Source organism: Schistosoma mansoni (genome assembly GCF_000237925.1).
Source record: "Schistosoma mansoni, WGS project CABG00000000 data, chromosome 3 unplaced supercontig 0083, strain Puerto Rico, whole genome shotgun sequence".
Taxonomy (NCBI): domain Eukaryota; kingdom Metazoa; phylum Platyhelminthes; class Trematoda; order Strigeidida; family Schistosomatidae; genus Schistosoma; species Schistosoma mansoni.
The window spans coordinates 735,229-750,548 of record NW_017386008.1 but is presented as its reverse complement, the minus strand read 5'-3'; positions in this window follow the sequence as shown (position 1 = coordinate 750,548).

Below are 15,320 nucleotides of genomic sequence, written 5' to 3'. Positions count from 1 at the left end.
TCAGGTGAATGAAGAATTCCACATCCTCTAGAGTTTGTCCATCAAGTGTGATTGGTTTGGTGTTCACTGTGTTGTATTCGAGGATGTTGGTTTTCCCTCTGTGTATGTTGATATTTTCATTGATACATAGACTGTTGCTATACTAGTTATCTTCATTTGAATTTGTTGATGTGTATGATCTGGAGTGTGTTATATCATCTGTTGAATCCAAATCTTCTAATTGATTGCAAGCTGTTCATTGTATCCCATAATTTCCTCTTAAATATCGAGGTATTCATAATCCAGTTTCAATTCTGATATTTGCTAATCTTCAAAACTATATTTAAATGCAACGTTGGTTAACGAGTGATTATTAAAAGTTTATATGCTTATCTGTTTTGCTTTAATGAATAATATTGATAATTATAACACCGTTGGATGCCTGCCGAATCAGTGGTCTGTTGGTTAAGGGCTTCGGCTCGAGTCTAGTAGGCCTTGGGTTTGAATCTCGCAAGTGCGGGATCGGGGATGCGCACTGCTGAGGAGACCCATAATAGAGCGAAACTACTCTCCAGTGCTTCCAGGTCTTCCATGGTGATCTAGATTCAACTGACCCATGGTTTCAACTATGAAAATTATAACTTTGCCATTATTCTTTGATTATTGATTTTCTTAATACCCCCGCACATTTCCAATTTTGATCCTAGATAGGTTGGTAAGTTCAATCATATTATACCTTTATTGATTATTGATTAATAATAGGGGGGGGGGAAATGTAATGCCAAAAAAAAACATATAAAGACATTTAACTCATTCAAGTTAGAGACTGCTTACTAGTTGAGAAGATTTGTAGCTCAGGTGTTTGATTTTGATGTAAGTTTGTTCTCTGAGCTGGATGGTTTGGTCGTGGAGCTTTCATCATTCTTCTGAACGACATCATTAGCACAAACTTCGGGTAGAAGTCCATCCAGCTCAGAGAACAAACCTACATCAAAAACTCCTTACTAGTTCACATTGATGAATTTCTCTCCTCGATCTTCGATTCGTTTACTAGTGGGATTAAGGTTAAGAACTGTTGAAATGTTACAAAAATAGACAGAAATTCTTGTCTAGTATCCTACACTAAAAAATTCCTAATAGTTGCCCCATTGCACCATCAAGTGGATATCAGAACTCAGTAGCTAAATGGATAACATGATGGTGTTTGAAGAGAGCTGTACTAGATTTGAGTCTGCTAGTGATCACCAACTCTGCGGTGCAGGTACATCCAGCTGACGAGTCCCAAATAAGAATAAACCCGTGTCCTGGATTCCACTGCTAGCCACTATCCATCTTTGCTTATAAAGCTTGCGACTTCAGGGAATATCGAGATAGTTCGTACAGGATGCACATATGTCAATAAGAGAATGACCAGTTGCAGTCCTAACACATCAATGGGAAGATTCAAACAAACAATACTAAGTGAATTCAAACTTCAACCTATTGCATAAGCAAGTGGCTATGAAGACTCAGTAGCTAAGTGGAAAGATTCCAAATGTTTTAAAATCGATCTAACTTACCAATTTTTTTTTAATTTTTTTTTAACTTACAGTTTAGTTTATTGTTCAATTTATTATGGTAAATTGGCAAGTCAATTATTAACCGAACCGAATCAATTACGTGCTAAAGACCTATATCATACTTATGATCCTGAATCTAATCATCAAAATAAGATAGATAATATAGTTTGGCTTAAGATTCCTCTTCCAACTGACAACATCAATGATGAAGCAATCGATTGTACAGATCAGAAATTACGATCACAAATCATGAATGATGATGATCATGATACAATGATGATTGATCTATTATTTATATTATATTATATATTTTTACCAATCATTTATGAATATGAACCAGATCTTATTTATTTATGGAATGGATCTAATTATCAAATGAAAAATGTAAGTTCTAATTGTTTAATTGAAGCTAGATCACCAAAGAAAACCTGGAAGCATTGGAGGGCCGTTTCATCCTATTGATAGTGATCTAGCTTTAATTGACTCATGATTTTAACTATGAAAGTGTTGAAATCTCCACTAACTCTCCCCCCTTCTGATTATAATAATCTTATGCTCACTAGTGAATGACTTCAAGAGATATTTCATGGAGTTTTAGCGAGAAGCAGTGACCAGTGGAGTTCAGACAAATCTGTTGTAGAGATATCAAGTCACTGAAGACAATTGGTGAATGGCTGCTCAACTTCGTGGATTGGTTGAAGTTAGACATTAACACCATTGAATGCCGGCTCAGTGGTCTATAGGTCAGGCGCTCACGCGCGAGATTTGTAGGTCCTGGGTTTGAATCTCGTGAGGCGGAATCATGGATATGCATTGCTGAGGAGTCCCACGATATGGCGAAACGGCCGTCCAGTGCTTCCAGATTTTCCTTGATGGTCTAGCTTTAATTGACTTACGCTTTCAACTATGAAAATACTGAAATCTCTGCAAAACCCCTTCTGAAAATAAACATATCTCTAAGTTTTTAGTGGTCGTGCTTCCTTAATTATTCACCTCGATTAGCCGTTATAAGTACAAATCTTAACGGTGTATATAAAATCAGAAGGCAAAGAGAAGTGACAACCACAGTTTTATTAACTAATGGCGTAAGTCAGAAAGCTATAAGCACATGAGCAAATATCAGTGAGTGAAGTAAAAATGACACGCATTGAAGGTAGCGGGTACACACTTACACTCATATAAAAACAGTCAGGGTTATTAAGTGAATTAAAGTTTCCTGATTGTAGTCTAGTTTGAATTATTTTCTTGGCGAGTTAGTTTTCTACGGGATGAGGTCGCTAACCCCATGCTCAGCCCTCCTCTTTTATCTGGGTTTGGGAACGGTAGTAGCCCCTAGACGGGTTCCAGGTGGAGCATCATTGATGAACACGGTGGATCTGATGCAGATGTGAAGGCATGGATCGCAAAAGCAACAACAGGAACATCTGGAACTCAAAACAACTGTCAACCAACACGAAAGTCAGAATTTTCGATACAAATGACAAGGCAGTTCCACTGTATGGGGTGAAAACTTGGAGAACTACGAAAGCCATCATCCAGAAGATACAAGTGTTTACCAATAGTTGTCTACGCAAAATACTTCGAATCAGTTGGCTAGACACTATCACCAACAACCTACTGTGGGAGAGAACAAACCAGATTCCAGTGGAAGAAGAAATCAGGAAGAAGCTCTGGAAGTGGATGGGACACACATTTAGGAAGTCACCCAACTGCGTCACAAGACAAGCCCTCACATGGAATCCTGAAGGCCAAAGGAGAAGAGGAAAACCAAAGAAAAAATTACGCCGAGAAATGGAAACAAATATGATAAGAAAGAACAACAATTGGATAGAACTAGGAAGGAAGACTCAGGACAGAGTGGGTTGGAGAATGCTGGTCGGCGGCCTATGCTCAACTGGAGGTAAAAAGCGTAAGTAAGTAAGTAAGCAAGACATTAGAGAATGATTGAGAAACATCATGAATTTGGTTGAAGTTGGAAATGTAAACCATACAATACAAGGTCAGTAGTCTGAAGGGTAAGCACCGGATACGAAACCTAACAAGTCCTGGGTTCATTATCTGATTAAGAAATCTCATACTGGAAAGATATAGCCATACAATCGTTTCTGGTTACCATTGATTGTCTATTTAAGGTCTGTTTGTAACATAAACCCTCCCATACTAATGATAATCTTCTTTTGTTTTTCTTATTTAGGAATCTATCTCATCTGACATCTTAGCTCGAATAATCTATTTATTAAATGGATTAGGTAAACCAGTACTGATTAATGGATCTTCTATCAATGAATTATCTTCAATTTCTTTCATACAAAGTTTACAAGGAAAGCCAATATCAATTGGATTCAATGAATTAATACAAACTTCACCATCGTCAAAGTAAGAAAATAACAAGAATCAGATGTTGAATTATTCAAAGGATATTTATTCCGAGGATGTTGTGGTGATTTGTTGAATTGATTGGCAGTTGTTCTTCATGATCTGACATTAGTCAGGGACGTCACCTATTTATTTGAACACAAATATTTGTACAAAGGGGAACCGTATACATGTGCGACACACAAATCAAATGAGATTTGTGTGATGGTTGTGATACTGTCCAGGTGCCCAAACTGAAGCAGGTGGTTTTCTTAGGGGACCACACCCCGAACCTTAGACCTAAAGGTCTTATCCATAAGGCAGTGGAGCATCGTGGGGAGATGCAATCACATGGCAGCTGGTGACCGACGACTGATTCATACGCCATTTGTTCCCTCAGGATACTGAAGCCCATGTGCACCATCGGTTTGAAATCAGGGTTTTGCAACTCCCTTTGGTGGACTTTCCGTGTCCACCAACCCGGTTAAAGCACCAGACATTCGTTTTTCGTCCTCTCGATTTCGTAAACAACACCCGTGGTGCGAGAAGACAGTGAGAGTAAGACTTCCCTAACAGATGCTATATACGTGTAGCTATGTGAGAGCGTTTAGAGAGGGAGAGCTGACTCTCCCCACTTTCTGCCGTACCAGGACATTTGGGGGCAGAGAACATTATAAATGTAAACATGTGAACACCTAAACGTTAATTTAGTGGTTTAAGGGCTAAGGACTTGAGTCCGTAACTAAATATCTTGGGTTCAAACCTCGGCGTGGTTATGGTTGCGTACGGTTGACAAGCCTCATACTGGTAAGAAAAAAACTGTCTATTCAGTGTTTGCTGATTGACTATAGTGCTCCAGCTGATGTCAATCTTGTGATGAAAATTACTCATAACTTGAAAATACTCTTGTTTCACATAATATGAAGAAAAATAATTTGACAATGTATAAAGAATAAGAAAGTATTAAATATCTGTTCCCATTAGTTTTAGGTATTGGAAACTTGAGATACTAGCTTTCTAATCGACCTGTGTGGTATATTTACTTGCTCACGTCTGTTATCCCTCCTTTAGGAGCATAAGGCGCTCACCAGCATTCTCCATCCAAATCTGTCCCACGTATTCCTTCCTAGTTGTATCTAGCTGCTCTTCTCATCCTTTTGAGGTCTGCCTCCCATTTCCAATGCAATATGTTGCTTGGTTTACTCATTTTCCGTTATACTCTAGGATTCCATACTAACTGTTGCCTCATGATGCAGTTTGGTGATTTCCGTAATATATGTCCTATCCACTTCCAGCGCCTTTCCCTAATTTCCTCTTCAGATCAAAGCTGGTTTGTCCTCTCCCACAGTAGGCTATCGCTGATGGTATCCAACCAAAGGATATGGAGTATCTTGAGTAGATAATTGTATATAAATACTTGAACCATTTTGATGATGGTTGTGGTAGTTTTCCAATATTCAGCTCCATACAGTAGAATTAACTGTGTTGGCTTTCGTATTGAAGATTGTGAGTTGGATATTGGTTGAGAGTTGGTTTGAGTTCCATATGTTGTTTGACTGTAGGAATGCTGCTGTTAGTTTGTTAACCCTCGCCTTTACGTTCGCATCAAATCTTCCTTGTTTATCGATGATGTTACTCAGGTACGTGAAAGTCTTCACCTATTCCAGAACTTCTCCATGAAGTGTGATTGGGTTAGTTTTCTCTGTGTTGTATTCGAGAATCATGTTGTATCACATGTTTATATTGAGGCCTACTGATGCAAAGATTGCTGATACACTGGCTGTCTTCATTTGTTGGTGTATATGGCATAGAAGAGCTCGGTCATCTGCAAATTTCAAATCATCTAGTTACATCCAAACTGTCCATTGCATTCTTCTGAACGAAAATCCTTCCACTCAGAGGACAGAGTTTAAATGGTTTCATTTGTTTATTCTGGTTAACGTCTTTTTAGCAATGTTGTTTTCTACGGGATGATATTATTGACCTCATGCCCAACTCTCCTGTTTGACTTGGTCTAGTATCCGGCAATGTTGTCTTATTATTTGACATTGTGTATTACTGAAACAGTGTTCATCAGTTTATCTATCAATATTGTTTCAATTAAATAATCTGTCATCTAGAATATTCTCGGTAAATATTATGATCAGAAGGGGAATTGTGGAGATTTCAGTATTTTTCATAGTTGCTCAACTTCATGGATTGGTTGAAGTTAGACATTAATACCGTTGGATGCCGGCAAGTTCAGTGGTCTAGATGTTAAGTGCTCTGACGCGAGACTTGTAGGTCATGGGTTTGAATCTCGTGAGGCGGGATCGTGGATATGCACTACCGAGGAGTCCCACAATAGGACGAAATGGTCGTCCAGTGCTTCCATGGTGATGTAGCTTCAATTGACTCATGATCTCCACTATGAAAAAAACATTATGATTTTAAAGTATGACATGAATATTGACATTAGTCCATTATGATTGCTTTCCATTTTTTAATACACATGGTAATGATAGAAGTTCCATTAGGTGTAGGATTTAAGGTGTAGTATATTATTCTGCCAAGGTAATTCATCTTCTTTTTTTTGAACTAAAACCCCCTAAAGGAATAAACTTTATTCTAATTTGGTTTGGTTTAGTTATTATACAAAGTATAGAAGGAGGAATAAATCAAACTTGATAATTTAGGCATATCAAAGTAATATCAGAAGAGGGGGGGGTTGTAGATATTATAGTAATTTTAATAGTTAAGGTCATGAATCAATTGAAGCTGGATCACCATGGAAAACCTGGAAGCATTGAACGGTCGTTTCGTCTTCTTGTGGTACTCCTCAGCAGTGCTCATCCATGATCCCGCCTCACGAGACTCGAACCCAGAAGCTATCAGTCTCGAGTGCGAGTGCTTAATCTTTAGACCACTAAGCCGGCCGGAACTCAACGGTGTTAACGTGTAACTTCAACCGATCCACGAAATTGAGCGACACATCCACCAATGTCTTCAGTGAGTTACTATCTTACAACAGATCTCGTTGAACTCTATTGGTCACTGCTTCTCACTAGACATTAACACTGTTGAATGCCGGTTCAATGGTCTAGAAGTTAAGCGCTCGCGCGCGGGACAGATGAGTCTTTCGTTCGAATCTCACGGGGCGGGATCGTGAATGCGCACTGCTGAGGAGTTCCACAATAAGACAAAACGGCCGTCCAGTGCTTCCAGTTTTTCCATGGTGATCCAGCTTCAAATGACTCATGATCTCAACTATTAAAATTACCATAATATTCACAAAGCCACTTCTGATATAAACCTTGATAAGTTATCCATGTTCAATCGATGCTTTTCATAAATACTTACTTACTTAATTACTCTTTTATGATATCGAAATAGAGAGGAACATTTTTTGAATTATGCCCTGTCATTCTATACCTCAATAATCATCATTATGAATTAGGAAGATATTCTTACAGGGAATTACGAAACTTACTTACTTACTTACGCCTGTTACTCCCAATGGAGCATAGGCCGCCGACCAGCATTCTCCAACCCACTCTGTCCTGGGCTTTCTTTTCTAGTTCTATCCAGTTTTTGTTCATTCTTCTCATATCTGTCTCTATTTCTCGGCGTAATGTGTTTTTTGGTCTTCCTCTTCTCCTTTGACCTTCAGGATTCCATGTGAGGGCTTGTCTTGTGACGCAGTTGGGTGATTTCCTCAAGGTGTGCCCAATCCACTTCCAGAGCTTCTTCCTGATTTCTTCTTCCACTGGAATCTGGTTTGTTGTCTCCCACAGTAACTTGTTGCTGATAGTGTTTGGCCATCTGATCCGAAGTATCTTGCGTAGACAACTATTGGTAAACACTTGTATCTTCTGGATGATGGCTTTCGTAGTTCTCCACGTCTCCGCCCCATACAGTAGAACTGTCTTCACATTTGTAATGAAAATTCTAACCTTGGTGTTGGTTGACAATTGTTTTGAGCTCCAGATGTTTTTCAGTTGTAGGTATGCTGCTCTTGCTTTGCCGATCCGCGCCCTCACATCTGCATCTGATCCACCGTGTTCATCAATGATGCTGCACAGATATGTAAAGGTTTCCACATCCTCCGAAGCTTCTCCATCAAGTGTAATTTGATTGGTGCATATTGTATTGTATCGGAGAGTCTTGCTTTTCCCTTTGTTTATATTGAGACCTACTGCTGCTGAGGCTGCTGCTACACTGGTCGTTTTCTCCTGCATTTGTTGTTGCGTTTGTGTTAGAAGAGCCAGATCATCCGCGAAGTCTAAATCGTCAAGCTGCATCCTGCCTGTCCACTGCATTCCGTGCTTTCCTCCAGATGTTGACGTCTTCATGATCCAGTCGATGACCAGGAGAAAGAGAAAGGGTGAGAGTAAGCAACCTTGCCTAACACCAGTCTTTACCTCGAATGAGTCGGTGAGTTGTCCTCCGTGAACGATTTGGCAGTTTAGTCCATCATAGGAGTTCCGTATGATATTTACTATCTTCTCAGGCACGCCGTAGTGTCGAAGAAGCCTCCATGGTGTCGTCCTGTCCACGCTATCAAATGCCTTCTCGTAGTCGATGAAGTTGATGTAGAGTGATGAATTCCATTCGATCGATTGTTCCACAATGATCCACAGAGTGCGATTTGATCTGTGCACGATCTATCCTTACGAAATCCAGCTTGTTGATCTCGAAGTTGGGCGTCCACCGAATCCTTCATCCTGTTTAACAATACTCTGTTGAAGACTTTTCCTGGTATTGAGAGGAGAGTGATGCCCCTGTAGTTGTCGCACTTGCTCAGATCGCCTTTCTTTGGTATCTTGATCAGAAGTCCTTTTTTCCAGTCTATTGGTACTTGTTCTTCATCCCAAATCTTACTGAAGAGGATGTGGAGTATCTTGGTAGTTGCTGCTACATTTGCTTTCAGTGCCTCTGCCGGGATGTTGTCTGGTCCCGCTGCTTTGCCGCTCTTGATTTGTCTAATGGCCATGCTGATCTCTTTAATTGTTGGTGGGCCAACATCGATTGGGAGGTCCGTGGGTGCTGCTTCGATTTTGGGTGGGTTCAGTGGAGCTGGTCGATTCAAGAGTTCTTTGAAGTGTTCTACCCACCTGTTTCGTTGTTCTTCAATGTCGGTGATTACTTTACCTTCCTTGCTTTTCACTGGTCTTTCTGGCTTACGGTAATTTCCAGCAAGTTTCTTTGTTGTATCATACAGTTGTCTCATATTTCCCTCTCTTGCAGCCTTTTCCGCCGTCATTGCTAAATCTTCCACATATTTACGTTTGTCGGTTCTGATGATCCTCTTCACTTGCTTGTTTGCCTCTGTGTATTCGGCTTGTGCCTTGGCTTTTTCCGCTCTTGTTCGGCTGATATTGATTGCTGCCTTCTTGTTCCTCCTTTCTTCAATTTTATCCAGTGTACCAACAGTGATCCATTCCTTGTGATGGTGCTTCTTTTGGCCCAGAACCTCTTGACATGTTGAAACGATCGCCTCCTTGATACCTTTCCAGTTGCTCTCCATGGTAGTCCCCTCTCCATTGAGTAGATCATGAAAGGCCTCGAACCTGTTGCTGAGGGTTATGTTGAATTTGTTGAGTTTGTCAGCATCTCGAAGAAAGGCCGTATTAAACTTTTGTGATGTTGTCCGCGCCGTTGTCCAGTGCTTTTTGAGTTTTAGTTTCATCTTGGCGACCAGCGAATGATGATCGGATGCCATATCAGCTCCTCTTCTGGTTCTCACATCCTCCATCGTCCTCCTGAACTTTTTGTTGATGCAGATATGGTCGATTTGATTCTGTGTAGTGTGATCCGGTGAAATTCAAGTGGCTTTGTGTATGTTTTTGTGTGGGAATATGGTGCCACCTATGACCAGTTTATTGAAGGCACATAGGTTTGCAAATCTCTCACCATTTTCGTTCCTTTCTCCCAGTCCATGTTGTCCCATGACGTCTTCGTATCCAGTGTTGTCCATTCCAACCTTGGCATTGAAATCTCCCATCAGAATGGTCAGGTCATTGGTTGGGCACTTCTCAAAGATCGACTGCAACCTGTCGTAGAATTGGTCTTTAGCGTCTTCATCGTAGTCGTTGGTAGGCGCATAGCATTGGATGACGTTCATTGTAATGCCCTCTCTCTTTGTTTTGAAGGAGGCTTTGATGATCCTTGGTCCATGAGATTCCAATCCAATAAGTGCGTTTTGTGCTTTTCTGGACAGCATCAATGCAACTCCTTGTGTATGTGGGGCATTTTCTTCTTCATGACCGGAGTATAACAGAATTTCTCCTGAAGCTAGTCGTTGTTGTCCAACCTGCGTCCAATGTGTTTCGCTGATTCCAAGCACCTCCAGGTTGTATTTTCTCATTTCTGCGGCACTTTGGAAGACTCTTTCCGTCTCCCACGTTGTTCGGACATTCCATGTACCTATAAAAATTGTCGCTCTGGTTGTAAGAAGGTGCATCGGCCTCATGACTTCCGAAGGAACTCGGCTTTCATTATGAGACGTCATAATTATTCCTTCTACTCCCAGGGCAGAGTTTAAATGGTTTGAATGATTTTTTCTGGTTAGCGTTTTTTTAGCGAGTTGATTTTCTACGGGATGGGGTCGCTAACCCCATGCCCAACCCTCATCCTTTACCCGGGCCTGGGACCGGCAGTAACCCCCAGAGGAGCTACAGGCGGAGTTAAGGAATTACGAAATGTTAACGTTTATTCAAGGTATAACATGATGTTATTCTTGGTGATTGAACTAAACGTTTATTATTTATATTCGTTTACACCATCGACTGATTGTAGTTAAGTTTCGAGATGTAATTCCAGGAATTCTATTAAGATGATATGACCAATTCAGCTCATTGATGTATAGTATGAGACAGTCAACCACTGAAGGCAACTAAAGATGATCCCAAAATATTGTTAATTGATTAAAGTTCGATATGTATACTATTAAATGCCGGCTTGGTTGTTTAGTAATTAAGTTCTAGTTACGAAATCGAAGATCCTGAGTTCGATTCCCGGTGATTTCGTGAATACGGACTGTTGAGTTCTAATAGTAGGATGGAACAGTGCCTCCCTAATTCTTAATAACTATCCATTTTTTGGTCAGAGGGGGTTTTGTTGAGAATTTAGTTAAGGGCTCCGGTTCGAGACTGGTAGGTCCTGGGTTCGAATCTCGCGAGTGCAGGATCGTGGATGCGCACTGCTGAGGAGTCCCATAATAGGATGAAACGGCCGTCCAGTGCTTCCAGGTTTTCTATGATGGTCTAGCTTCAATTGACCCACGATATCCATATTTTGTCTATTTTACAGAATGAAACATATTATCCAGCTTATTATACAACAAAATCATCAAAGATGGAAATGTTTAGGACAATTTTGGTAAGTTAGAATGTAAATTGTTACTTAATTATAGTGGCTACTCTTGAAATGCATCTTATTTTAACTCCATCATCTAGATGAACAGGAAGGAATATCAGTGTTAACATTTACATTATGTAGTGAGTGAACACCAGATGGTAGGCAAGAAAACACAAACAAAATCTTACGAATAAGAATCATCCTTGCTATGAACTGTTACGGCATTCAATGAGGATATTACAAGTTGATTGACTTAAGTTTAAGCTAAGTATAACAGCCTAGTCGTCAGAGGATAACCACATCCTCTATAATCTTTGAAATTGACCCCACGATATTCAACATTTTATTTAGCTCCGACTTAATATTGATCAATCGATAGCGTTAGTTAGCATCTTTTTTAGTGAGTTAGTTTTCTACAGGATGCGGTCGCCAACCCCATGTCAAACCCTTCTCCTTTATCCGGGCTTGAGATCGGCAGTAGCCTCTGGAGGAGCTACAGGCGGAGTTAATCGATAGCATACTCTGCTATTTTTTTTCCTATCATCTCGAAAAATCATTGACTACTGTAAAAGTATAGTATAGTAAGTAAATGAATAATTCACCATTAACTCAATTAGTGATTTCAAATCTACACAGGATTTATACTTTCCTACAAATTTATACTTTGATTCTTTTACAAAATAGTGGATTGATTGAGGTTAGACATCAACACCGTTGGATGCTGGCTGAGTGGTCTATCATTTAAGTGCTCTGGCGCGAGACTGATAGGTCCTGGTTTCGAATCTCACGAAGGCGGGATCGTGGATTCGTACTGCTGAGGAGTCCCATAATGGGACGAAACGGCCGTCCAGTGCTTCCAGGTTTTCCATGATGGTCCAGCTTCAATTAAGTCATGATTTCAACTATATAAAAATAGTATAGTATGTTAAGACTGAACAAAATTGAAGTACATAGATGAGATTTAGATATATCAAAAGTTAAGTAAACGCATTATGGTCCTCCTACTAGGGACCTGTCAACTGGATATAACTGTGAAGTTCAATACTGATGTTCCTCTGGAGAGTCAAAACTATATACTTCGGTCGCGGCCCGAATAGCTCAGTGTTAACGTCTCTGACTGTGAAGCTAGGTGACATGGGATCGAATCCGTCAGGGAGCACCAGTCCCCTCAAGATTACAGGTACACCTTGCTGACGAGTGCCAAGTAGCACGAAACCCGGGTCCATGGTATCCTGTTGACCACCTCCAACCACCATCTTATCCCAATATATATAGTGCACGCAGTGTCGAGCCACCTAGACTAGTGGCCACATTGCAACTTGATCGATAGCATTCGATCAGCACTAAGACGGACTTGACACACATGACATTGATTACCACCCAGTTGGGTGACTATATACTTCAAACGACAGAGTTTTATCTACTGGGTTACTATTGAATTAAAAATAGGTACTAACTTGCTCAGAAGTCAAGGTATATTGGTTGGATAATTCAATCTTCAACGATTCGATCATCAAATCGAACCCAGATCTTCCTGAATCAGTTTAGTCAATCAAGTAGTTAGTATGGGAAATTTGTGGAAATTGTTGAATTTTATTTGTTTACATCACTGACTGAATTCAGTTGAGTAACCACTGAAAATCAGAAAGTATTGGCTAGTTGTTTCTTTGAATGTTAGGATCCAAACTTTAAAATTTAACAAGTCCTAAAAACCTCCTACATTAGTAATTGTAATTATGCCCCCATTATTGACTCATTTTGAAATGTGATTCTTTGAACTCTTTTGGGACTCCAATGATCAGTGGAGTTCAGTTATATCTGGCTTGAGACAGTTACTCACCTATATCGTTGGAATATGGTTACATAAAGTTATGAGTTGATTGAAGTTCAACATATTAATCATTGGTAACTGACTTATAGGGACTTGAAAGTTCTAGGTTCGATCACTGATGTGGTCGTGGCTCTGCATTGTCACTCATGAGTCCTGTAAAAGAGTGAAATAGGCGTATTATTTATGATTTATTTACTTGAAATCATGAACATTGGTACAAGGGAGCACTAAATACATATGAGCCACACAATAACAATGAGACCAGCGGTAATTATCATTGATTTTTTCAGGGTTGAGGTAGTGCTCAAACCGAAGCAGGTGATTTTCTTAGGGGACCTCATCCGGAGCCTCTAGTTCACAAGGCAGTGGGGCAACTTTAGCATATGAAGTCTTATGGTATCCGTTGACCAGGAATAGGTTCATACAGCTGTGATTCCCTCAGGATCCTAGAGCCCATGTTCACCATTGGTTGGGAAACAGGGTTTCCCAATCCCTCTAGGTGGATCCTCTGTGTACAATGTTTCCTGTGCCTATTTAAACAATCGACTTATATCTTCAACCCATAAAATAACTATATGCAGAAAATCTGGGTAAAAAGTTTATACTTGGTGGACGAATCACATAAAATGATAATGGATAAAATCTACTATGAATTTTCTCCTTTTCAGATATAGACTTATCAAATCCGTGGTGGAATATCCTCTACGACTGGTACAAATATTACTGATCATTTTAATTATCAAAAGGGGTTTTTTTGTGGAGATTTCAGTATTTTCATAGTTGAAAGCATGAGTCAATTGAAGCTAGACCACCAAGGAAAACCTGATGGCCGTCCAGTGCTTCCAGGTTTTCTCTGGTGGTCTAGCTTCAATTGACTAATGATTTCAACTATGATCATTTTAATGTTATTCTTCTTTCAATCATCATCATCCTCATTAACTACCCTTTTCTGCTTTATCTTTTCATACATTTCAGAACAGTGTCGATGAAACCAATCACAATGTATCAGTAATGCAAATTTATAAACGACTGCTGTTTATCACAACTTTATATGGAATGTATTGAATTGACTAATATCTTCTTATTTAATAAAAATACTTAAACTATTTATGGGTGTTTGTTAACTTATTTGGTTTAATGTTTACTCTCTTCAGACTAAAGATTTATAGTGGTCAGTTGAATGTGAAGTTTATTCTCGTCATTGATGAAGGTTAGTTGAGAGAACAATTAGAAACTAGAAGGATGTAGATTTGTTCTCTAAGCTGGATGGTTTGGTCGTGGAGTTTTCATCGTCCTTCTGAACGACAAACTTCTACCTAAAGTTTGTGTTGATGATGTCGTTCAGAAGGACGATGAAAGCTCCACGACCAAACCATCCAGCTAAGAGAACAAAACTCCATCAAAATCACCCAACTGAGCTACAAATCTTCTCCACAGGTTACTACTGTTGATATTATTACTATTAGTCCGACCTCTTTATTTTTTATCCTGTTAATTCAATTATCTAGTTGTGATGATCTAAAGTATATCAACTTATGCTGGTGTTAGATCTCATGTTGTTAATGACTGATAGCCATCAAACAAATAGGCATTTCTGATCACTTTTAGGTGAATTTCTATCAGAAGTTAGCTTTTGACATTAATGCGTTTGTCACCAGATCAGTTGAAGAAACACAATCAGAAAAGTCATTCTAGGCTCAAATCTATGTGTTAAGTAGTTGAATAAGTCGGGTTAGAACCCTGAAGATTAGTTTTGTAATGGTTGGCACTCGTCAGAAAGGATCATCCTTAGTTTCGAGAGAACTAATATTCCTTGTTAGATTTAAATACGCATCGGAGTTTTATGACGTGAAACGCTACCACTAAGCTATTGAAGAATTCTATGTTCAAGGGGTGCTCGAGATTATATATCATAATATACTTTCTTGGCTTTATTCCACTTAGATTTCATGATGTTAAACAGGTTAGCTTGAGAGTCGTTAGACAAAACGCTGCAAATTAAAAGTCTAAGGGAGATTTACTTCCAAATGAAAAAGAATGTGACAACCTTAAAGCGTTTCCTTTATCTATGCTGTATTCCTTCAAATTGAAGAGAGGGTTAGTAAATTTGGACTCTAAAAATAGTACACCTCATTCTCCTCCATGAATTCCTGTCTTTGATGGTAGGGCCTTGAAATTAAGAGCCCAATATATATAAAACTACTTACAGATTGTTTGTGAGTGATTAACTTCAAGCAGTTATCCTTTGAGCTCTGTCA